The following is a 26195-nucleotide window of genomic DNA, read 5'->3' as shown; positions in this document are numbered from 1 at the left end:
GACCATGGAGAAAGCAGTTCTAGGTAGAGGAGGCTGACCCTGAAGTTTCTGTCAGCTGGAGGCTTGCTACTGACCACATTCCTCTTAGCTGAGCAGTGAGTCCATTCTTGAAGGGGGACCTGGACAGTGTATTGCTGTGTTCAGCACAGTTCTGAGAAACTTGGGAAGGTCATGTCTTTGGCCATGCCAAATGGAGGTGGACAAAGTGGTTCTCTAAAGTATCTGCTGTTTCTTGCTGTTTTAAATTCTCTGTTTCTCTCAACCACAGCTTTTCCTCTTTTCCCTGATGGGTGTTTATTTAACTTGCTTTAAAGTCACTGGAGAAGCTTGACTTACAGCTTTGATGTAAAGAGTGACTGCAAGACCCTCAGCATGTAGCTGTTCACACATAAGCCACAGCAAGGCACAGCCCTGACAGAGCAAGAGGCCCCATTTCTGGCCCTGGAAGGAGATTCCAATTAAATAGTATTCATGGACTTACATTTAATTGAAACCTTTTGGCATGCCATTTTCATTGTTTCATCTTTCTATAGTGTTTTTGTGCTTGAAGATTTGCATGCAGTGCTAACTCCTAGACTTTCTGTAAGTAAATAGACCTAAACTTTCATTAATACATAAATTGGCTGCCATTTGCATTTCTCTCCATCTGGAATATGATGTCTCATATTTCCAATGGACATTTTGTCCCTGAAGCAATTTAATCAAATTCATCTGATGCCATCATTTTTTTAAAAATCTGTAAATTAAACAAAATTATTTTTCTCTTTTTATATTACGTGTTTCTTAAATCTCAATTAAACATTTTCCTTAGGATCGTTATCTACGGAAAGGAAGACAAATTTTGAAATGGATATAAAGGGGGGCACCTGGGTGGCTCAGTCAGTTGAGCTTCTGACTTCAGCTCAAGCCATGATCTCATGGCTTGTGAGTTCCAGCCCTGCGTCGGGCTCTGTGCTCATGGCTCTCGGAGCCTGGAGCCTGCTTTAGGTTCTGTGTCTCTCTGTCTCTCTCTCTCTCTCTGACCCTCCCCCTCTCACGCTCTGTCTCTCAAAAATAAACATTAAAAAATCTTTTTGAAATGGATATAAAGGTAGCAGAACCCCAAACAGGTTTTTTAAAATAAATTATGTAAATAAACAAGTTATTTACATAGTTGTATGCATTGAATTTCCAAAGAAATATAAAAATCTATTTACAATGAGATACTCTCAGGAACTAATTTAAAAGAGAAATCTGTGATTAAGGTATTGTAAACAATTAATGGCAACTGTTTAATAATGCTTACTTAGATATGGTGCTGCCAAATATGCTTTTACTTATTTTAATTTTTAATTTTTTCTTATTTTTTTAAATGTTTTTTTTTATTTTTTTATTTTTGAGAGAGAGAGAGACAGAGTGTGAGCGCGGGAGGTACAGAGAGAGAGGGAGACACAGAATCTGAATCAGGCTCCAGGCTCTGAGCTGTCAGCACAGAGCCTGATGTAGGGCTTGAACTCACAAACTGCGAGATCATGACCTGAGCCAAAGTTGGGACCTTTAACCGACAGAGCCACCTAGGTGTCCCCAAATTTGCTTTTATTTATTTATTTAAAAAAAAATTTTTTTTTTCAACGTTTTTTATTTATTTTTGGGACAGAGAGAGACAGAGCATGAATGGGGGAGGGGCAGAGAGAGAGGGAGACACAGAATCGGAAACAGGCTCCAGGCTCCGAGCCATCAGCCCAGAGCCTGACGCGGGGCTCGAACTCACAGACCGCGAGATCGTGACCTGGCTGAAGTCGGACGCCCAACCGACTGCGCCACCCAGGCGCCCCCCCAAATTTGCTTTTAAAACACAGTGTATGATATGCTCTTTCCCATTATTTCATTAGGCTCTTGTTGGTATGTAACACTAAATAAATAAAGACCCTAAAACCAAACCAAACTAAATGAATAAAGCCCCGAGAAACTACAGGTACTAGGAGACCACATTCCAAAGAACAGAAGGAAATTCCATCTGCTGCTGTGACACAGAAGCTGGGTTGAATCTAAAGGATCATGACCTCTACCCTCCCCTACTAACGCCATAGTGCACGGCAGGTGGGAAAATACAGCAGAAGGAGATTTTTACTCATCTCCAGTCTCTGGCCTTAGCTCTGAGACATGGAAGGCTTGCAAGCTGGCCCTCTTCACCACCTCATATATATGCACTTTTTGATAAGGGTGCCAAGTATGCTTCTCTCTCTCTAGTTCCTAGCCCCCATCAATATCTTCTCTTTTTCACTCATGGCAGCAACCTGACGGTTTCACAAACTATAGGAGAGGAATACAAGGATGTGTTGTTTCCCAAGAGGTGTATTTACTTCAGTTGAGAGGTAATAGGTCAGGGAATAAATGGAAAGAATGTGGAGGGTGGTAGGAAGCCTTTCTGGGTAGTAGACCTGAACAGAGTAAAACCTCAGGCTGTAGCCAGAGGCCTAGAGCCACACTAGAAGGTGGGGTACATCAGTGGGTCTGAGGTGGAGATCCAGTCAGGATGCAAATAAAGGGAAGAAGAGTGAAGATAATATACCTATTCTAGTGGAAGGCAAAATAAGGTCCAAGTTGATGTCTGCTTAAGCATGAAAAACAAGACAAAATGACATGCAGCCTATGAAATGTCCTTAAATTTGCATTTTTCATGCCATTACAACATAAGCATTTAAAAAATGTTATTAGAAAGTTACTTGCAACATATTTCAATGGCCATATATTACACTGAATGGATGTACTAATAGTCTCTTAATCTCCTAGTCTCAGGTATTTGTATTATTATTTTTCACTAACATAGACAAAAGTGTAATAGCCAAATCGGTGACAAAGATCCTATTGTAATCAATTTTTTTATTAGAAGGGAATTCTAGAACTGTGATTACTGGTAAATTACGACTAGTTTTTAAATTATCTTACTATACACTATACGGTTACTTTCCAAACACTGTAGCACTTTTTGCCACCACCACCAATTTATGAGAATGCTTATCTTAGTGGACAGCTACCATCAGTGGGCTCTTGTGTTTGTTTTCTTTTAACAACATCATGCCTGAAAATATTTCTATATTATCATTGTAATAATTTCCTTAATTAATAGGAACGTTGAACATTCACAATTATTGGAAGCAATGATTATTATACTCTCTCTTTTTTTTTAAATCTAATGTTTATTTATTTTGAGACAGAGAGAGAGAGCAAGTGGGGGAGGGGCAGAGAGTAGGAGAGAGACAATCCCCAAGCAGGCTCCATGCTGTCAGTGCAGAGCCCAACATGGGGCACAATCTCACAGACCGTGAGATCATAACCTGAGCCAAAATCAAGAGTTGGTCACTCAACTGACTGAGCCACTCAGGCGCCCCTATACTCTCTCTCTCTTTTGTGAAATCTCTTATCATATATTTTCATTTATTGTGCTAGTACTAGGAAAAATTTTAATGGTTTAATTTTCTATCCAGGTAAAGGGGGAAGACAGTTTTGTGATAGTCAAATTATAGGTTATATCACTAAATTAAACCATGAGAGCCATAAAATCCTCAGTATTTTTGAAAGCCTATTTTTAGAACTTAAATATCTATGATTTAGAGTGCCTGGGTGGCTCAGTCAGTTAAGTGTCTGACTTAGGCTCAGGTCATGATCTTGCAGTTCATGAGTTCGAGCCCCACCTTGGGCCCTGTGCTGACAGCTCAGAGCCTGGAGCCTGCTTTGGATTCTGTGTCTCCCTCTCTCTGTGTCTCTGCCTCTCCCTCGCTCTGTCTGTCTGTCTCTCTCAAAAATAAACATTAAAATTTTTTTAAAAAGAACTTAAATATCTATTATTAAATAGTAATAATTATAGTAATATTAATGACATATTTGTTATTTTTTGCTATGTATTTTAAGTATTAAATAAAAATTGTTTTAAGGTAAGAACTATATTTTATTTTGTTAATAGACAGGAAAAGCAAGACTTAAAGGGACAGAACTAGAATTCAAATCCGTATGTGACTCCAATACCTAGATTTCTACTCTTTGGACATAGTCCTTTATCACATTCACACCTGCAAGTCCTTTTTGGAAACATTATACTCTCTTGTTTAGCTCTCAGGATTCTGTAGCCTTTAGCTGTTTTTTTTTTTTTTTTAAGTAACACTTTTAAGAATGGAAATATAGTCTTAAAATTAATCATTATCCTAGGAAAACATAAATTTTGCTGGGTCAGTAGTATAAATTATTATAATGACAGTAATTGAGAATGTTTGTAAGATATTTCATATTTTACACACTATCTCACATATCCATATTTGCAACATATTGTGAAATAAAAAAGGAATTTATAAAACAGCATGTATCTCCGATCCTAATTTTGTTGTAAAATATGTATGTCTTCACAAATATCTGCAAATATATGCATCGTCAAAATACAAGTGTATATTCTAAAACACACACTAGTGAGTGAAGTTATGAGTAATTTTTAATTTTTTAAAAACTATAACATTATGTATTCTTTTTATACATCTTATTCTTTTTATAATTATTGTGCTTGATTATTTTTTATATTTTAAAAGCAACCTAAAGAGAATTAAAGGCAAATACCAGACTTAAAAATTTTTATGTATGATTAATATATTTGATATATAAAGAGTCTATATAATTTTATCAGACACAGATAGGAAACCTATTGTAGAATGGTAAAACATTATGACACTCGATCCTTATAGTAATCTAAGGTACATAGGACAGATTTTTTTAGACTAAGAAAGTACTACTTAGAGAAATTGGAGTGATTTTTTTTTTCAAACTCAAACAATTAATAATTTATGAAGCCAGCACTAGAATTAAAATTTTCTGAATATGAAAAGTCAGCTGTAAACTCTTAAATCAATTAATATTCCATTTTTAAGGACAAACATAGCCAAAGAAAGCAGCTGCAGTTCCTTGTAACTAGAAAAATAAGAAGAAAATGTCTTGGAGAAAATGAAGTCAGAACTTGGAAAATCAAGTGGTGATGGGAACCCCCCAGGTTGCTATCTGATGGTGGGTGTGCTCTTTCATAATGGAGCCAGTAGTGTGAGGACACCCTGAAAATCCAGGGGTGTGGTGCCCATGGAAAATAATTCCAGCTGGCCTCTGGCTTCCCACACTGGAGGGCCAATCCTTGCTGGATGCAGTCCAAATTACTCTGAGAGGCACCAGCCACAACCGTGCTAGTGTGTCAGCTTCAGAGCCAGATTTTCTCCTGACTCACATAAACACGGCCCAAATGTGCAGCTCCAGAGCCAAGTCTCCATTCCCTACTCACAAATTTCTGTTGAAATTGTTAGTTATTTCAAATACAGTTGCTTAAAATGGCTTAGTCTGCTCTGCAGACTTTCATTACTCTCCTGTGTCTCCTAAGTGGCTCTCCTAAGAAGCAATCATCCCAGAGCATTCCTGTTCTAGAGAGAGTGGAACTCAGGTGGATCAGGTTAGTTCCTTGGGCTTCCTTCAGTTCTGATATATTGTTGGACAAGCAGTTGGACTGAGGTCCCATCTTCACCAATATCCAGAGAAGAACTTCCCAGTTATGAAATAGATCCAGATATACAAGCTGATATAGCTTTAGATACACTAGTGTGGGATCCGCGATGTGACCCAGAGAAGTCTTAAATCCTTAGCCAGCATTGGAAGTGAGTATAAGGAGATGATGCTTCTTTATGAAATTTTGGAATCTGGGTTGAGAAGGGGAGCAAAAAATAGAACCTAGGAAATTTTGATGGAGATTTTAAGATAGCCACACAGTTGGAGTGACCAAACTCCATGTTTTCATGGAAGTGAAAAACAGTGATGTTCAAGTAAATAGTATGGTATCAGTGTCTGGTAAGGGTGACAGAATAACGTAAGTGCACTGCCCTCTTTGTTTTGGTCAGCTTTTTTGTCTTGTTTTTTTGGTTGTTCAGCACCTATTGCAGTATCTTTTGGAAATGATCTTTATTCCCATTAAATACAGTTTAGCGGGCCAGGAAGCCTAAGTGGAAGTTCTGTGCCTGAAGTTTAACTAGAAGCAGAATGATGAAAGGCTATTAATTCTTGGAGTTAATTTATTATGGCCTCAGCTCCTGGGGCAACAGTATGCTTGTTTCCTAAACTCTTTGGAGCAGTCTAGTGTCTGTATGTTCCTTGCTTGGTTTCCAAACCTTCCCTCCATCTGGTGAGCTTCCCTGTATCTTTCCAGTCAATTCCCTGTTTGTTTTTGTTTTGTGTTTTGTTTTTTGAGAGAGAGAGAGACAGAGGGAGGGCTAGAGAGAGAATCCAAGCAGGCTCCGGGCTCAGTGTGGAGCCCAACATGGGGCTCAATCCCATGACCCTGGGATCATGACCTGGGCTGAAACCAAGAGTCAGATATTCAGCCAACTGAGGCACCCAGGCACCTTTCCTTATTTGTTTAAGTTAGTCAGTATATGGTGATCACAACCAAAGAAACTTAACTAATACTCGAATATTCCAGGTGAGGCAAAGTAATTCAGTTTGAGCCTTGTGATGGTCACAGTACTAGCAGTATCCTGAGTCATTATAGGCAGTTCTATTTTTTGAGAGAAGAATGGAGCTATAATTCCAAAAAATTAAAATGATCAGGAGTGAAGGAGGTTACTGAAGGCAGACACAGCAAAGTAATAAATTTACTTCATAATTTATTTAGAGCTAGGATGGAGAATGCGAGTTGATTTCTTTTTCCCTACAGCATTTTGTTATGAAAAATTTTAAACATACAGCAAAGTTGAACAAATTTTACAGTGAACACCCCTATGTCTACTATCTACATTCTATTATGAGCATTTTACTCTACTTGCTTTGTCACATGTCTATCCAACCATCCCTCTATTAGTCCATCTTATTTTTGATGATGTAATTCAAGGTAAGTTGCAGGCTTCAATATATGGATATCTGTGTATTGTATTCTGTATGTCATCAACACGATCGAATATTAGTTTATGTAAAACCTACATACAATGTAAGTTTTTTTAATGTAAAACTTACAGTGAAATGTACAAGTCTTAGTTATTAATTTCCCGAGTTTTAACAAGTGCACATACTTGTTTCTATGGGTCTCTAATTATAGGGGTACTACAACATTACTGGAAATGTAATTATATGGAGAAAATTGTATTTAACACAGCTATTCTCGGGGAGAGTTCTATAGGTTGTTGAAGAGTGTTTTGCCTACATAGGCCCTTGGGGTGGGAAGAATTGGCTGCTAGAAAGCAAGCTCTAGTCACAGTCAGTGGGTCTGTGATTCCAGGGTAGTGTAGGCTGAGGTCCTCCTGACCAGCATTCAGTTGGTTTCTCCTTTAGGTAAAGGATGCTCATATACCTAAATAATATCCATTTGAAGATATACAAATGATTAGCTACCTGTAGTGTGAAATTATCTGTACGAATCCTCAGATGTCTCTGGGCCTGAAGTGAAAGGAAAATGCATGCTGACTAAATGTATGACAATTCTTTTTATGTCACTTTAATTACTAATTAGGAGACACATATTAGGTCTTAGTTCTTGTGCCCTTGCTACAGAATACTTGACTGAGAAGACTGGCAAGAAGGAGGAACAGTGGGTAGAGTTCTAAATTCATGAATGGTAGGCTCTGGACACTGGAACGGGATGGGCTAGAGTCTGGTTAGGACAGAATAAACTCCCTTTCTTCTACTCTTTGTTTTTCCTACAGAAGAATCTGTAATTGTCTGTGGTTGTCATGAATTAGTAAAACTCCAGATTCTGATATAGTCTCTCTACTTTTCTACTACCATTTCCTGCCCTTGACAGAAGAGGTGATCTGACCACTTAGCATAATTCGATTTTAAGCTTGACCCCACAGGGGTCTTTCAAAGGGTTGCCTTCACCTGGAAATAAAAGAAGTATGTGGTTCAATGAGACATCACCTCATAGCAGTTAGGATGGTTGTTATGAAAAGGACAAGAGATAACAAATGCTGGCTAAGATGTGGAGAAAAGGAAATCCTTATATACTATGGGTAGGGATGGAAATTGGTTGCAGTCATTATGGAAAACAGTATAGAGGTTCCACACAAAGTGAAAAATAGAACTTCCGTTCTACCATATGATCTACAATATGCTCCAGCAATCCCACTCCTGGGTGTATATCTGAAGGAAACAAAATCACTATTTTGAAGAGATATCCCCACTCCCATATTCATTATAGCATTGTTCACAATAGCTGAGATATGGAAACAACTTAATGTCCTTTGGTTGATGGATAGATCAAGAAAATGTTGTGTATGTATGTAATGGAATATTATCAGCCTTAAAAAAACAAGGAAATCCTGCCACTGGTGACGACATGGATGAACCTGAAGGGTGTTCTGCTAAATGAAGTAAGTCAGATAAAGACAAATACTGCATCGTATCACTTGTATGTGGCATCTTAAAAAAAAGCCAGTTTCATAGAAACAAAGAATAGAATGGTTGGCTGGGGCTGTGGGTAGGCGAAAATGAGGAGATGCAGATCAAAGGGTACAAACTTTCGTCTGTAAGATGAAGTTCCGAGGATCTAATGTATAGCATGGTGACCATACTTAATAGTATGGTACGGCACACTTGAAATTTGCTGAGAGTAGATCTGAAGCATTTTTAACACATACGCACACACACATGCACACATGCACGAGAGTTAACTACGTGAGATGATAGGTACACACTTAATTATCTTGGTCTTGGTAATCATTTCACAGTGTCAAATCACAAACAATATCAAATCATCAAGTTGTATACTTTAAATATATACTCTTTTTCTTCTGGGGATTTATTATTCATCTCTTCTATAAGAAGATCCTGTTTCTGGTGACCCTCTTTAAAAACTCAAGATGGTTGGATCGAGATGGTATGCAGACATAGGGGTTCTGACTCTTTGGGAGCACACACCGAAACTAGGGCTGAAAATGGGAATCTCTAGGTGCTTGGCTGCCCCAGAGCCCTAATCACCTTGAGGTTTTCTGGCTATGGGTCCAAAAATTATGGAAGCAGCCAGTTGTCACAATGTATTTTCATATATAATTTTTCTTATAAAATTAACTTCACTGTTCCAAAAAAAAATTTCATAACTTGTCATCCTAATTGCTGCTAGCATTTTGTTATGTGTTTCCTCTCAGCATGCTTTATAAATATGACTTAGGCTGGGGCACTTGGGTGGCTCAGTCAGTTAAATGTCAGACTCTCGGTTTCGGCTCAGGTCATGATCCCATGGTTTCATGAATTCGAGGCCTGGATGGGGCTCTGCGCTGACAGTGTGGAGCCTGCTTGGGATTCTCTCTCTCTCCCTCTCTCTGCCTCTTCCCCATTTGTGCTGTCTCTTTCTCAAAAAGGAATAAAAAAATTTAAAAAAAATATGACATCTGCCCATTATGTTTGTATATTTTATATTATTTTTACCTTTATTATTCAATCTTAAGATGTTTCCCAGGGCGTATCTTTTAGAGTTAACTTAAAATTTAATTAGAAAATTATTTTCTGAGGATTCCAAAGTATTTCAGTGAGTTAACTGATGATGGGATATTTAATGATTTTCCAATTCCTAGTCATATTTAGGTTGTCTCCATATTTTACTGGTATAAATAGCACTGACATGGGTGCTTTTTTGTACATAATATCACCATGCTTTCGTGCTTATGTACAAGTAGGAATGGAAGTTACTACTAAGGGCTATTACCATTTGCTGAGGAATGTGCATGTCCTATCCTCTGCACATGTAAGAACAGGTCACAAAGGGTAAAGAAAGAGAGAAAGCTAGCTCGTGAAGACAGTATAGATGTCTCCACTACCTGTGCAGGGTTGGCTAACTCTCCCGTCTACCAGCAATCTAAGCCAGGGAGCCTATTTTGTAGCGGATACACACTTCTGCCCTTTTGTAACTTAATATTTTAAATGTTGAAATACTTTTATTTACTTATTTTTTAAATGTTTATTTTTGAGAGAGAGAGAGAGAGAGAGAGAGAGAGGGCAGGGTGGGAGTGGGGGGGCAAGCAGGGGAGGGGCAGAGAGAAAGGGAGACACAGAATCCGAAGCAGGCTCCAGGTTCTGAGCTGTTGGCACAGAGCCTGACGTGGGGCTTGGATTCACAAACCCCGAGACCATGACCTGAGTGGAAGTGGGATACTTAACCGACTGAGCCACCCAGGTGCCCCTAAATATTTAAATACTTTTAATTGCTTAACATATTATTTGCCATTTTGCACTCATGCTGCTACTTATTTTACTTATGGAATTTTATATATGATTCCAAAACTTTTATACTGATAATGGCATAAATAACATACATTTCTCCTTATCATTATTATCAGCATCATCTCTACCAATGAATGAATATTTTTTGCTTTTCAGCCCAAAGTTTTAAGGCATTTTTTGTAAACCTGAAGTTTATTTTGTTTGTTAACCCCTTTTTGTGCCTTCCTTTACATTTTTTATTATTTTAAGATGTTTTCATTAAGTTGAATTTCTAGGTTAAATTATGCAAATATTCTGTGGCTCTTTATTCGTGGTACCAGATAAAGATGCCGCATTTGTTGTAGCTTCATCTACATTCAGTGTTTTTAAAAATCAAAACAAAACAAAATTGACATGATGTGTTTTGAAATAGAACTTTAGAACAGTAATCACAGTGCTGTGTAGCAGGAAGTTACAAAAGCATCTGGAAAAGGAGTTTCTGTCTCACTGACTGCCTATTAAGTGAATTTATTAGTATGTAACCCAGGGGTTGCTGACCTCTCCAGTTGTCAGAACTAGCACTTCCCTCTAATTCTGAATGAAAGGAATTATGTTTGGCCACAGGAAAGGTAGACTTTTCTCATTTTCCCCTCCCCAAGGTCTCTGGGACTCTCTATAGAATATTTGAGTGTTTCCCAGATCAGTCCTAGATTTCACTGCACGCTCGGGCCAGCGACCTCCCTCTGGCCTGCATCTCTGATCTTTGGATAATAACTTCTTATTATTTCTGAACTGGCTTCCGAAGGCCACTGCAGCTCACTCTGGAGAGCTGCAACCCAAATGGGGAGATAGGCCCATCGATTAGCACCCAGAAGTTAGCTGAGGCTGAAACATTTAAACAAAACTCTACTCATAATACCAGATACCTAAATAATACTAGATGCAGTATAGAGAAGAAAATGCTGGATATCAGATATGACTATTTCCAGGATTCATAAATTAAACCTATTCTCCATTTCCTGGACCCTCCAGGGCATCTATCTTGTTACCCTCACCCTATTACCAAGTTGTAGGAACTGGCTCATATCCCCCAAATGGAGTGTCTTTGACCTGGTGCCCTACAAGAGAGTCCAGACCTCTCAGTTCTTCTACAAAGAAGAAAATCCTTTCTCTCCACTCAGTTTTCGCCCAACATCCCGATTAAAAAATAAAATCTGTAGGTAAACACCTTTATCTATAATGAAGCCTCCAGAAGTTCGAAAGAGCACATGCTAAAAGACAGAGAGATTGATTTTTACAAACAGATTAAGCAAAAAACCCATCCATAAGGAAAATTTTAAAAATACTATACAAAATAGTATTGATTCAAAATTGAAATCTAACAATCAGGAATGAATATGAATAATATAATAAGTGATAAAATATAGCGGTGTTGCTTAAAGTGTAAGTCATAGTCATTGTGATTTGGAGAAAAATCTACACAATACATCTAAAAATTACTAGAATTAATAGAATAGTTCAGTAAAGGGTCTATAAGAAGAATATGTACAGAATTAAATGGTTTTAATTATTTACCATAATAGATAATGAAGAAGTATAATGAGGAAATGAAAATCCTACAAAAAGGAAATATTTAATGATAACTCAAGAAATGTGGGCATCCAATGAACAAAGTTATCAAATATACTAAGTGATTGAAAATTGACTTAAAGGTAGAATCCTATTATTTATGCATCTATTCTTTAATTCCACAATTATTTTTGCATGTGTATATTCCAGGGATAACGTTTAGCACTGGAAAGGAATACATCAGTGGACAAGACAGATACATGCTCTGCCTTCATGGGGATTACTGCCTATTATGGGAGATACATATTTTTAAAAATGTGCAGACTTAATTAACTTAATTAATTAAATGACTGTGCTAATTACAGCATAGAAAGTAGGGGCTACCGACACATGTGTAAACTATGAAGTGGGAGACAGTGGCACATTTGAGGAACTCCGGGAAGGCCATGGTAACTAAGGGCAGACAGAGAGTAAACTAGAGTTGCAGAGGGAAGGGAGCCCCGGATCATGTGGGGCCTTGTTGACCATATTAAAGATTCTGACCTTTATTCCAAGAGCAATTGGAAGCCATTGAAAGGTTTTATGAGGGTTTAAAAAAAAATATTAATGACAGGAAACAACCTATCCAACAGAAAGGAGAAGACTTTAAAAATTATAACTAGGGATGAAATATTTTCCATGATGAAAAATGTTTAGTGGGAACTTTTAGTGACATAGAAAAATGAAGGTAACTAAAATAAAATTTAATAGTAAGTATGGTATCAACTACGTTAATAGATGTACATGAATAGAAAAGGTCAGCAATGGTAAAATCTACGACTGAGGGTTTTAGTGAATCTTATTTCTTTAATATTTTTCTGAGTTTTCCCCATTTTCTGTAACAAATGTGCATTAATTTTACCCCTTGAGAAAAAAACTTTATGATATTTTAATTTCTGATCCCTTTTGAGTTGGTCGCTTCTGGAATAATTTATTTTGGGGCCCAATAAAAATGAATTTTAGGGTAAACTTCATGCATTTACTTTTCTTTGTTTAATTTTATTTGGGTATGAATGAGACTAATGTGTGTGTATGTGATTCCTATATCTGGTAACATGATAACTTGTACCCATGTGTGCGGAAAAGAATTAAGAAAGCAGGCTAGAAACTGCTATCCTTGGAAATGCCAATTTGCAAGTTGGCACTTGACTGGCATCTGGAAACTTGGATTTCTGGAAAATGGCCACCATTCACAGAACTGTTAAGAGTGGCTCACTGTGCCTAGACAGTTTGTACAAGCAATGTGGTTTCTGCTGAATGCTTGCTTTCCTTTTGGGAATCTGGAATTTCAGCACATGCTAGGCAGAGGGGGCCTGTGTGACCGGCCCCCAGTAAAAACCCCGTGTGCTGAGTTTCTAATAAACTTCGTTGGTAGACAACATTTTACATGTGTTGTCACAGCGCATTGCTGGGGAATTAAGTGCTTCTCCTGTGACTCCACTGGGAGAAAACTCTTCGAAGCTTTCATGATTCCTCTGGTCTTTTCTTTGATTTTGCTTTGATATTTTTGCTGTAATAAATCATAGTCATGAGTATGGCCTTGTGCTGAGTCTCCTGAGTCCTCCCAGCAGATCATCAAACCTGGGGTCTTGGGGACCCCCGACACAATAAGCCACCAACATCTTCATGTTGTTGAAACTCTTATGCCAGAATTGTGTTTTTAATTGACTATTAAAAGTCATTTAAATGTGGAAATTTAAGTGCAGAAGCATGCTGACCCCATATCAGTAAAACGTGATAGTATATTTATATTTGTATATGACACTTAGAAATAGTTAAACTCATGCTTATTTATGGCAAATATATTATTGACTTGGTTTGGGTATTGATGACTCACAATAGCAGCACAGTTATATTTGGAAACAAACATTTCTAAATAACTTCCAAATATTATGCAAGTCATCTAAAACCAAATAGTTGATACTTTGCCATATTTTCCTATTTACCTCAAAGTTAATAGAATTCAACACAGCATATAGTTTTAGCTTTGGACTTCATGAATGCATGTGTGTGTCTATGTGTAGTCTTGCTTTGTTTCACTGAACATTAAATTATGAATAATTTCATATAAGAAAATATCCCTTTAAACCAAAATCTCATGTGCCACAATGTTCTTTCTCATGAAAGTTCTACATAATCAACTAATCTCATCTTATGATACATTTACACAATTCCTCAATTTTTAGTATTTGAACAATACTAATTAACATTCCTGATCCAGATTTTTGAAGGATTATATTTTTAAAGAATTATGGGAATATATAACTGATAAAATGATATATAAAATTTAAATATATAAAACATAAAAGATTATATTCTAAAGATAATATAATTGAATATTTACATAATCTTGGAAGAAGATATTTAAAGCACGGTTTCTTTTTTTTCAAGTTGATTTATTTATTTTGAGAGGGCGGGGAGGAGCAGCAAGCGACAGGGAAAGAGAATCCCAAGGAGGCTCTGAGATGTCAATGCACAGCCTGACGCAAGGCTCCATCTCACAAACCGTGAGATCATGACCTGAGCCGAAATCAAGAGTCAGGTGACTAACCAACTGAGCCACCCAGGCGCCTCAAAGCATGGTTTCAAACAATGGCAGAAACCATAATGAAAAGATTGTTGGCTTTGTCTGCATAAGAATTTGAAACATATTTTCTATAAAGGAGAAAAATCATAAAAAGGTTAAAAGACAACAAAGGGGAACAGAGAAACAGAAAATGGAGAAAACTTTGCAACCCCTGTAACATTAAATATAACAGTGATAAATTACATGTTTATTAGAAAAAATAAACACAGCAACTTATATATGAGAATCAATGGGGAATTTGCAATGGCCCAAGAAAAATATGAAAAAAATATTTATCTTCATTATTGAAGATAATAAAAATATAAGTTAAAAATATGCAAATATATTTATTCTATCTTATCAGACTAAATACAAGGAAGAATTATAAGACCCAATGTGAACATGGGTGCAAAGAAGAACTCTTACCACAGGTGGGAATATAGATTAGCATAATATTTGGCATATACTAGTCCCCCCTCCAGATATTTGGTCATTAAATAAAAATGTATGAAAATAAACTTCTAGGATTGATTATTAGGAAAGGGTTTGTGAACACAAAGGCAACATTGTTCATAAGAAGGCAACAGGGGTTTTCTTGCACATTAACTCTATTCTTTTCTTTAACGTGGAGCCAAGTGGTGGGTGGAGTAAACTCAATAGACACTTCATCTTGCTTTCAGCAATGTGTATGACAGGACCTCTCCGATATATTTATAATCAGTAAAGAGAAATATATAGACTTAGTTAAATCTAAAGGTAGTTCTGTGGATGTTAGTTTTAATTAAACCTCATTCTAAGCCTATTGAATCAGAATCCCTACAGGTGAGCCCGGAGAATTTTTAAGCTACCCAGGTGACTCTTAGGTAAACTAGGGTCTGAGCACCTTTGGGCTAGATGCCAGATACAGTGGGAATTAACTAATGCATAAGGAGATTTTCATATTATCTTCAGTCTGTGTCCCCCAAGATGCCCTGATATTCTTTTCATAAATGACTCAGATCATGGTCTAAGGATCGTTCCTTACAAATTTTTAGATATCACGGAGCTGGAGGAGTTAATGAATACCTTGAATGATTGCATCAAATACAAAGGATTGGGACAACTAGATCAAGATGAAATTTGATGGAATTAGGTAAGGTCATATACTTTATTCCAAATATCACTGCACATGGGACAAGATGATAAAGATAGTTTTTGGCTTAGAATTACTGATTATGAATAAGATATGGGGCTTCAGGCACTCGTCTTTGACCCAATATCAGTAAACTTTGTGCATTAACTGCCCCAAAGGGGTAATATGGTTTTAGGATGCATTTATGTAAATGAAATAACCAGAATAACCAAGAAAATAAATGTTTATTGTGTGCCAATAAGTCCACATTGAATGTATTCAGGTTAGGTGCCAAATTCTAGGGAGGCTGTTCATAAATTAACCTATATTAAGAGAAAATCAACAAGGCTGAAAAAGTGACTTGAAATTATGCAGATGCAGATACATTGAAGAGGGATTTTTAGCCTAAAATAGAATAAACTAATAGTGGAGAAGGAGCTACATAGATTATTTATTTTTTAATTTTCTTTTTTTTGCTTGATTTAGTTTTATTATTATAAAATTAATATATTTGCATTATTTTAAAAATGAAAAATTGAAAAATATCTCTCTGCATATGCCTTTAGACATTATAGTATTTGGACACACACACAAATAACATCTAGGAGAGCTAATTCAATGTCAACCAACTTAAGTTTTGTAATATTTTGCAGATTTTTGAAGATGATTCTTTCATGCTTATTTTCTCAAAAAAAATTTACAATCATTTTGTCAAGTGAAAAAGAAGTCCTATTAAGATTTTTTTTGACGTACATGAATTTTATGGATTAGTTTAGGGAGTTTTCCTGTCCCAAATAAAACAGCCTTTATTTTACATCTTACTACAAAGTTCTCCAATTTTAAAATTGAGATATAATTCAAATACCATTAAATTTACCCCCAGCAAGTGTATAATTCAGTGGATTTTAATATATTCAGAGAGTTGTATAAACATCACCATTAATTCCAAAACATTTTCATTTTCCTAAAAGAAGCTCCCTGTCCATTTCACTGAGCATAATGTTTTCAAGGTTTGTCCATGTTGAGGCATATATTAGTACCTCATTTCTTTTTATGGCTGAATAATATTCCATTGTGTGTATAAACCACATTTTGTTTATCCATTCATCAGTTGATAGACTTGGGATGATTTATACTTTTTGGCCATTATGAATAATTCTACTATAAATGTTGCATGCAAGTTTTTGTGTGAACATATATTTTCAATTTTCTTGTCATATACCTAGGAGTGGAATTTCTGGATCATATGATTAGATTTTTGAAGAACTGTCAAACTAGTTTCTAAAGTGGCTACACCATTTTACAGTCCCACCAGCAATGTTCAAGGGTTCTAATTTTTGTATATCCTCACTTGTTATTGTGTATTTTTTTAAATTATAGCCATCCTATTGTGTGTGAAGTGGTATCTCATTATGGTTTTTATTTGCATTTCCTGATGGCTAATGACATTGAGCATATTCCCATGTGCTTATTGGCATATTTATATGTTATCTTTGGAGAAATGTCTGTTCAAATCCTTTGTACATTTTTTCAGTTGGGTTATTTGTTGAATTGTGAGAGTGCTTATGTATCCTGGATACAAGTACCTTATTGAGTATATGGTATGCAAATGTTTTCTCCCATTCTGTGGATTTTTTCACTTTCTTTCTAGTGTCTTTTGAAGCACATATGTTTTACATTTTTATAAAGTGTAATTTATGTGGGTTTTTTTTCTTTGTTTTTGGAGCTTTTAGCGTCATATCTAAGAATTCATTGCCTAATCCAAGTCATGAAGACTTGTGCTATTCTTTCTCCTAAGAGATTTATAGTTTTAGCTCTTACATTTAGGTCTGTGATCTGTTTTGAGTTAATTTTTAATGTGGTGTGAAGTAGTGGTCTAAATTCATTCTTTTGTATGTGAATGTACAGTTCTCTCAGCAACATTTGTTGAAAAGTCTATTCTTTCACATTGAATTGTCTTGGCACTCAAAAAAAAATCAATTGGCCATAAATGTATTTATAGCTTTATTTCTAGACTTTCAATTCTATTCTATTGATCTGTATGTCTATGCCAATGTAAGTGTCATACAATTTTGATTACTATGGCTTTGTAGTAAGTTTTAAAATTGGGAAGTGTGGGTCCTCCAACTTTGTAGTTCTTTTATAATGTTTTGACTATTCTGAATTCTTAGAATTTTCATATGATCATTTTGTTAATTTCTGCAAAAATAGAAGGCAACTGGGATTGTGTTAGGGAATTCATTGACTCTATAGATCAATTTGTAGAGAATTTCCCTTGTAACAATATTATGTCTTCCAATCCATGAACATGGAATGTCTTTCCTTTCATTTAGGTCTTTAACTTATTTTAATGATGTGCTGTAGTTTTCAGTGGTCAAATCTTGAACTTCTTTTTAGAAATGTATTCCCAAGTATTTAATTTATTTTTTGATAATATTGTAAATGGAGTTGTTTTCTGTAAAATAATTCCATTTATCTTTACTTTTTTTTTTGCTGTTGTCATATATTTTGCCTCTATATATGATATCAACCCCACAACACAATGCCATTATTTTTGCTTTTAGTTGTCAATTGTCTTTCACAGAAATTAAGGGGAAAAAGTGCTAGTCTTTATATTAGTTCAAGTATTTATCATTCACAGTGTTATTTATTCCTTTGTGTCAACACAGTTCTTTCTCTGATATGTCATTTCCTTCAGTCTAAAAAACTTCTTTACCTTAGCATTTCTTATAGCGCAGGTCTGGATACAAATTCTCTTATATTTCTTCTATCTGAAAATATCTTTATTTCATTTTTGTTTTTAGAGGATATATTCACTGGTTAAATAATTTTAGGTAGGCTTCTTTTGTTTGTTTAGCATTTTAAGATGACATTCCTGTGTGTTTTATCCTCCATAGTTTATGATAGAAAATCAGACATCATTTTTACCCTTGTTTTTCTGTATTTAATGCCCTTTTTTCTTCTATAGCTCCTATAAAGTTTTCTCTGTAGTAGTTTGACTGTAATATACCAGGTTTGATTTAAATTTTTTTTAGTTTATACTACTTGGAGTTTGCTGGGTTTCTTAGATCTGAAGGTTTATGGTTGTCACCAATTTTAGAAATTTTTAACCGTTAAGTTTTCAAGTATTTTTGACCCTTGCTCTTCTTATTCTTAGAATGTGGTTTTTACTTAAGGTTATGGTCCTTGTTTCTAAGACATGACATTTATGGCATTCTTAACAAGGCCTCTCCACACTGCCTGGACTAGGAATCTCATATCTCTCAATTCTGTATGATCTCTCTTGCCTCCAGTCAACCCTCAGTCCTGCATTATCTATGCTTTGCTGGACATTGTGGAGTCTCATCCTGTGAATATATAGCCTAGCCTTGTCCAGTAACCCACTGGGCACCCCATGCAGACTTCAGGACCCCTCCTCTGTGCAATTACTTCTCTTGAACCCTGATGCAAATTCCAGCTGCCTTAGTAGCTCCAAACTCTGGTTCCTACCTCATTAGCTCAGTGAGACTGCTGTGCTCTGCTTGGACTTCACCTCTCTACTCAGTCATCTGGAAATTGTCTCCAGGCAGAAATCTAGGGAAAATACGTCATTCATCTGCATTTTCCTTCTCTTAAGGATCATGATCCTACATTGCTTGTGGTTCAGTACCTGAAAGCAGTTGCCTTATATATTTCTTCTAATTTTAGATTTGTTTAGGGTGGTTACTCTGTCATGGCTGAAAATGGAATCTGCCTTTTCTTGTTAAATACTGTAGAGTACATAAAATATGGAGTCAGACCCATTTAGTTTAAATAAGGCTAGCAAATTTAGATGCCCACAGGAGTAATGCAATAACATTAAAAACAAGTAAGGTGGTCTAGATAGAACTCTTCTAGCTACTGACCTATATGTATTTCCTTTGAGAATGTGAGAGCCAAACAAAACATTCAAATTATGTTTCCAGCCTATTACAGTTCATGAGCCACTGGTAGCAATCTCTGTTAAATTTTGGATCCTGGCTTTGCTATGTTAGTCTCTTTAAGCCTCTGTTTTCAATTTGTAAATTTAGAATAGTTATACTTAACTCACAGACTTTTGTAAGGTTTAAGTGAAATCAATACAAATAATACTTGGTACATAATATTCTTTTAATAAATGGAAGCTCATCCAGTAGCTAGTTTTATCTATAGGTTCTGGATTCACCATCAACTCAGTCAAGTGAGTTAAGTCTTCTGGCTACTGTGACTGATGATTACCTTTCTCAGAAAGACTGTTGAGACCTGATCCTCCATGCTTCTCATTCCGTTGTAGTCAGTTACAGCATAAGTTAAATTTCTATTGTACTTGCGGCTTCCTTACTTTCGAACTAACCACTTATTTCTTCACCTCCCAAACTATTTTGCTGTTCTTTCTAGAATGGCTGCTCCCTAGCCAGCAACACCTATCCTCATATTTTCAATCTCTTGCCTGAGTACTCCTCTACTTCTTTGCCTTTAATGAAATCTGGGTCTTTCCTGAGAAGACCTGAAGCTCTTATAAGTGGCTGTGGCTGTTTACTTTCACAAAGCTTATGCACCTTAGGACCAGAAGGTAGTGTTGGTATCTTTCCAGCTTACTATTGCCACCTCCATTTCTCCACCATCTTATAAAAACCCTCTCCACTAGGCTTTTTCCATTGAAGCTCATTACCCTCCACCCTACTGCTTGCTGTCATATACCAACTTTCCTGGTCATTTCCCCACCATCCATCTAAAATATTAGCACTTGGCTAATCTTCTCCATCTCAGTTCCTCCCATCTTTCCACATCATCTATGGATAATGATTGTATGGATGATCCGTTCTGTGCCATTAACTCTACATTTTTAAAAGTAATCTCTATACCCAACATGGGGCTCAAACTCATGACCCCAAGATCAAGAGTCAATGCTCTACTACTGAGCCGGCCAGACACCTGTCTCCTTTGTAACCTAACATTCATTTCCAAAGGATTTTTCAGTACATTCAATTCTTTTATCACAACTATGCTTTACCCACAACAACCATGTCAATTCTCAGTCAATCCTAGACGACTTCAACAATTAGCTTTCTGCATTCCTTTTCCTGAGTTGCCAAGCCTTGTTGTAAAAAATAGCATAGTTCTGCAAATTTGTATTACTGTAAATTCATAGATGTTAAATTTAACATGGCACTTACTGCCATTCAGCAGTTCTTTGCTTGTTTTCTAGACAATTCCTTTTATAGGTAGCGGGTTGTATCCCAATTCTACAATTCACTAGGCTGTATGACCTTGGGAAAGTCTTTTAACCTCTCTGATTCTCCATTAATTAATTTCTAAAATGAGAACAGTGGTACCTACGTCAAAAGATTGTTTTAAGGATTAAAAAATGTATGTTAAAGAAATTTATCCACTGGATGGCACATAGTACTCAGTTAATGCTTGCCCTTTTTTTAATGGCAAATCCCAAATTTTACTGCTCTCTTTATGTCCTTTCCCTTGCATCTGCTTTCTTCCCCATTGCTCTCTACTCTTAGCAATTGTCTTGCCTTTGTGGACAACAGAGGTCAATACTTGTGGGACTTCTGCTTTCCCTTCATCTCCAGATAGATCAGGAACTGTATTCATTTTTTTTTTTTTTACTCTAAATGACTAGCGCAGGCTTGGCACATGAAAATATCCAATGTTTGTTCCATTGGATTTAAATGTCCTTATTTTTATGTTCCTTCCATGAAATTAGGAAAAGATAAGGTGGCAGGAATCACAATGCAATAATAAATTTGGAAATTAGGCTAAATATTTGCTTGTGATGGTTGGTGAAAAAAAAAATCCTCTGGTATTCAAAATTTGCCTGAAGGAGACTCAAGAATCAGAATCTGTCTAAACGAAAACACTCATTTAACTCTGATAATTAGTAAAATAAACAGAAAACAGATGAATACGCTGGATTTATTAGTAAACAACTATTTATGATCCAAATCATTTCCCCCCTATGATAGAGACTTCCCGGCTCAATATTGCAATATCTCAAATGTAAATAGTAAACCCAAATGGCTATTGACAACGATCAATGTGTTTTATGATAGCAGTATGGAGGGAGAATAAACATTCCCCTGCCAACTAAACACAACCAACCAAGCAAAACCATTTTAACCTTTCTTGGGTCAGGATTGGAGTCTAATAATGTTTTTTCAACATACACTCAAACTGAATTTCTGTGGCCAATTCTGACATTAAATTAACTTACTTTTCCTGAAGTAATCTTGGATTTAGGAGAGAACATTAAGATAATGTTATTTTCTTGAGGATATTTATTTTAGTGCATAAGTGTTTTAAGCTAAGATCTTGGTATAGAAATCTGAGATGGGGAGTTTTGGCAGAGAAAGCTTGTGGATTCAAACCCCATTGAAAAGTCATTTTCTCAACAACTTTTTTCCTCAAGAATATCCATTTTATTTGTGTTCTCCCAGTGGGGAGTATGTAGACTTTCATAAGGGTTTGAGAAGGGAAAAGGTCTCTGGTAGTTTCTGAAATGTGAGTACACTGAGAAAGTAAAATCAAACTAGTTGTGAGTCAGACACACTGCCAGGTAGGAATTGAGATAATTCAAAGATTGTCTACCTTCCACATGAAATTTAATGTACAGTTGCAGTGATCTATTCCTAGAATTGCTTATATAGATATAATAGGTTTTCTCCTTTTGTAGTAGAAAAACTGTAGCACACTTATCTCCCAATTTCTTTTCTTTGACTCCTCTCCGTTCAACCGATATATGTAATGTTCTTTTTCTTTTCATTAATTTCTCATATTTTTTTCAAAAAGAATCACCTGAGATTGAGAAGGAAACATTGATACAAGTTCAAATTGATATGCTATATTAATGTGTAAAGATGTGTTAAATCTAACTATGCATTCATAATGATGATCTATTAGTTAGAATTCTAGGTAACAGAAACCAAACTCCAATTAAACTTAAGGAAAAAGTGACCCTTGAATAACAGGGAGTTAAGTCTGGTGATCCTCCATGCAGTGGAAAATCTGTGTATAACTTTTGACTCCTTCAAAACTTAATAGTCTACAGTTGACTGGAAACCTCTTGATAACATAAAAAGCAGATCAACACATATTTTATATGTTGTATGTATCATGTACTGTAGTCTTACAATAAAGTATGCTAGAGAACAGAAAACATTATTAAGAAAATCATAAGAAAGAGAAAACACGTTTACAGTACTGTGCTGTATTTACTGAAAAAAAAATTCCTGTATGAATGGACCCATGTAGTTCAAACCCATGTTGTTGAAGGATTCTAGGGAATCTTATGGGATTCTTTTTTTTAATTTTTTTAATTTTTTAATATATGAAATTTATTGTCAAATTGGTTTCCATACAACACCCAGTGCTCATCCCAAAAGGTGCCCTCCTCAATACCCATCACCCACCCTCCCCTCCCTCCCACCCCCCATCAACCCTCAGTTTGTTCTCAGTTTTTAACAGTCTCTTATGCTTTGGCTCTCTCCCACTCTAACCTCTTTTTTTTTTTTTTTCCTTCCCCTCCCCCATGGGTTTCTGTTAAGTTTCTCAGGATCCACATAAGAGTGAAACCATATGGTATCTGTCTTTCTCTGTATGGCTTATTTCACTTAGCATCACACTCTCCAGTTCCATCCACGTTGCTACAAAAGGCCATATTTCATTCTTTCTCATTGCCAAGTAGTATTCCATTGTGTATATAAACCACAATTTCTTTATCCATTCATCAGTTGATGGACATTTAGGCTCTTTCCATAATTTGGCAATTGTTGAGAGTGCTGCTATAAACATTGGGGTACAAGTGCCCCTATGCATCAGTACTCCTGTATCCCTTGGATAAATTCCTAGCAGTGCTATTGCTGGGTCATAGGGTAGGTCTATTTTTAATTTTCTGAGGAACCTCCACACTGCTTTCCAGAGCGGCTGCACCAATTTGCATTCCCACCAACAGTGCAAGAGGGTTCCCGTTTCTCCACATCCTCTCCAGCATCTATAGTCTCCTGATTTGTTCATTTTGGCCACTCTGACTGGCGTGAGGTGATATCTGAGTGTGGTTTTGATTTGTATTTCCCTGATGAGGAGCGACATTGAACATCTTTTCATGTGCCTGTTGGCCATCTGGATGTCTTCTTTAGAGAAGTGTCTATTCATGTTTTCTGCCCATTTCTTCACTGGGTTATTTGTTTTTCGGGTGTGGAGTTTGGTGAGCTCTTTATAGATTTTGGATACTAGCCCTTTGTCCGATATGTCATTTGCAAATATCTTTTCCCATTCCATTGGTTGCCTTTTAGTTTTGTTGGTTGTTTCCTTTGCTGTGCAGAAGCTTTTTATCTTCATAAGGTCCCAGTAATTCACTTTTGCTTTTAATTCCATTGCCTTTGGGGATGTGTCGAGTAAGAGATTGCTACGGCTGAGGTCAGAGAGGTCTTTTCCTGCTTTCTCCTCTAAGGTTTTGATGGTTTCCTGTCTCACATTCAGGTCCTTTATCCATTTTGAGTTTATTTTTGTGAATGGTGTGAGACAGTGGTCTAGTTTCAACCTTCTGCATGTTGCTGTCCAGTTCTCCCAGCACCATTTGTTAAAGAGACTGTCTTTTTTCCATTGGATGTTCTTTCCTGCTTTGTGAAAGATTAGTTGGCCATACGTTTGTGGGTCTAGTTCTGGGGTTTCTATTCTATTCCATTGGTCTATGTGTCTGTTTTTGTGCCAATACCATGCTGTCTTGATGATGACAGCTTTGTAGTAGAGGCTAAAGTCTGGGATTGTGATGCCTCTGCTTTGGTCTTCTTCTTCAAAATTACTTTGGCTATTCGGGGCCTTTTGTGGTTCCATATGAATTTTAGGATTGCTTGTTCTAGCTTTGAGAAGAATGCTGGTGCAATTTTGATTGGGATTGCATTGAATGTGTAGATAGCTTTGGGTAGTATTGACATTTTGACAATATTTATTCTTCCAATCCATGAGCATGGAATGTCTTTCCATTTCTTTATATCTTCTTCAATTACCTTCATAAGCTTTCTATAGTTTTCAGCATACAGATCTTTTACATCTTTGGTTTGATTTATTCCTAGGTGTTTTATGCTTCTTGGTGCAATTGTGAATGGGATCAGTTTCTTTATTTGTCTTTCTGTTGCTTCATTGTTAGTGTATAAGAATGCAACTGATTTCTGTACATTGATTTTGTATCCTGCAACTTTGCTGAATTCATGTATCAGTTCTAGCAGACTTTTGGTGGAGTCTATCGGATTTTCCATGTATAATATCATGTAATCTGCAAAAAGCGAAAGCTTGACTTCATCTTTGTCAATTTTGATGCCTTTGATTTCCTTTTGTTGTCTGATTGCTGATGCTAGAACTTCCAGCACTACGTTAAACAACAGCGGTGAGAGTGGGCATCCCTGTCGTGTTCCTGATCTCAGGGAAAAAGCTCTCAGTTTTTCCCCATTGAGGATGATGTTAGCTGTGGGCTTTTCATAAATGGCTTTTATGATCTTTAAGTATGTTCCTTCTATCCCGACTTTCTCAAGGGTTTTTATTAAGAAAGGGTGCTGGATTTTGTCAAAGGCCTTTTCTGCATCAATTGACAGGATCATATGGTTCTTCTCTCTTTTTTTTTTTTGTTAATGTGATGTATCACGTTGATTGATTTGCGAATGTTGAACCAGCCCTGCATCCCAGGAATGAATCCCACTTGATCATGGTGAATAATTCTTTTTATATGCTGTTGAATTCGATTTGCTAGTATCTTATTGAGAATTTTTGCATCCATATTCATCAGGGATATTGGCCTGTAGTTCTCTTTTTTTACTGGGTCTCTGTCTGGTTTAGGAATCAAAGTAATACTGGCTTCATAGAATGAGTCTGGAAGTTTTCCTTCCCTTTCTATTTCTTGGACTAGCTTGAGAAGGATAGGTATTATCTCTGCTTTAAACGTCTGGTAGAACTCCCCTGGGAAGCCATCTGGTCCTGGACTCCTAGATTTTTGATAACCGATTCAATTTCTTCGCTGGTTATGGGTCTGTTCAAGCTTTCTATTTCCTCCTGATTGAGTTTTGGAAGAGTGTGGGTGTTTAGGAATTTGTCCATTTCTTCCAGGTTGTCCAATTTGTTGGCATATAATTTTTCATAGTATTCCCTGATAATTGTATCTCTGAGGGATTGGTTGTAATAATTCCATTTTCATTCATGATTTTATCTATTTGGGTCATCTCCCTTTTCTTTTTGAGAAGCCTGGCTAGAGGTTTGTCAATTTTGTTTATTTTTTCAAAAAACCAACTCTTGGTTTCGTTGATCTGCTCTACAGTTTTTTTAGATTCTATATTGTTTATTTCTGCTCTGATCTTTATTATTTCTCTTCTTCTGCTGGGTTTAGGCTGCCTTTGCTGCTCTGCTTCTATTTCCTTTAGGTGTGCTGTTAGATTTTGTATTTGGGATTTTTCTTGTTTCTTGAGATAGGCCTGGATTGCAATGTATTTTCCTCTCAGGACTGCCTTTGCTGCGTCCCAAAGTGTTTGGATTGTTGTATTTTCATTTTCGTTTGTTTCCATATATTTTTTAATTTCTTCTCTAATTGCCTGGTTGACCCACTCATTCGTTAGTAGGGTGTTCTTTAACCTCCATGCTTTTGGAGGTTTTCCAGACTTTTTCCTGTGGTTGATTTCAAGCTTCATAGCATTGTGGTCTGAAAGTATGCATGGTATAATTTCAATTCTTGTAAAC

At 36.4% G+C, this 26195-nt stretch overlaps 1 protein-coding gene across 34 annotated transcripts in view; it reads left to right on the top strand.

Annotated features, from left to right (window-relative positions):
• LPAR1 (lysophosphatidic acid receptor 1) overlaps nucleotides 1-26195 on the top strand; it is a 360038-nt gene that overhangs the window by 127544 nt on the left and 206299 nt on the right. For 23 of the 34 annotated variants that reach the window (XM_042964112.1, XM_042964110.1, XM_042964107.1 and 20 more), the window contains 2 exons: nucleotides 14721-14787; nucleotides 15391-15488. The exons of 3 other annotated variants lie outside the window; for them this stretch is intronic. The gene's annotated coding sequence lies outside the window, so the exon portion shown is untranslated. Of the gene's footprint in view, nucleotides 1-4892; nucleotides 5026-14720; nucleotides 14788-15390; nucleotides 15489-26195 lie in introns of all 34 variants that reach the window. 8 more of the 34 variants (XM_042964120.1, XM_042964115.1, XM_042964111.1 and 5 more) reach the window with 2 other exon arrangements.

The sequence above is a fragment of the Panthera tigris genome, chromosome D4 (genome assembly GCF_018350195.1).
Source record: "Panthera tigris isolate Pti1 chromosome D4, P.tigris_Pti1_mat1.1, whole genome shotgun sequence".
Classification (NCBI taxonomy): Eukaryota; Metazoa; Chordata; class Mammalia; order Carnivora; family Felidae; genus Panthera; species Panthera tigris.
The sequence above is the reverse complement of the archived record's forward strand: the minus strand, read 5'-3'. Positions and strand labels throughout refer to the sequence as shown.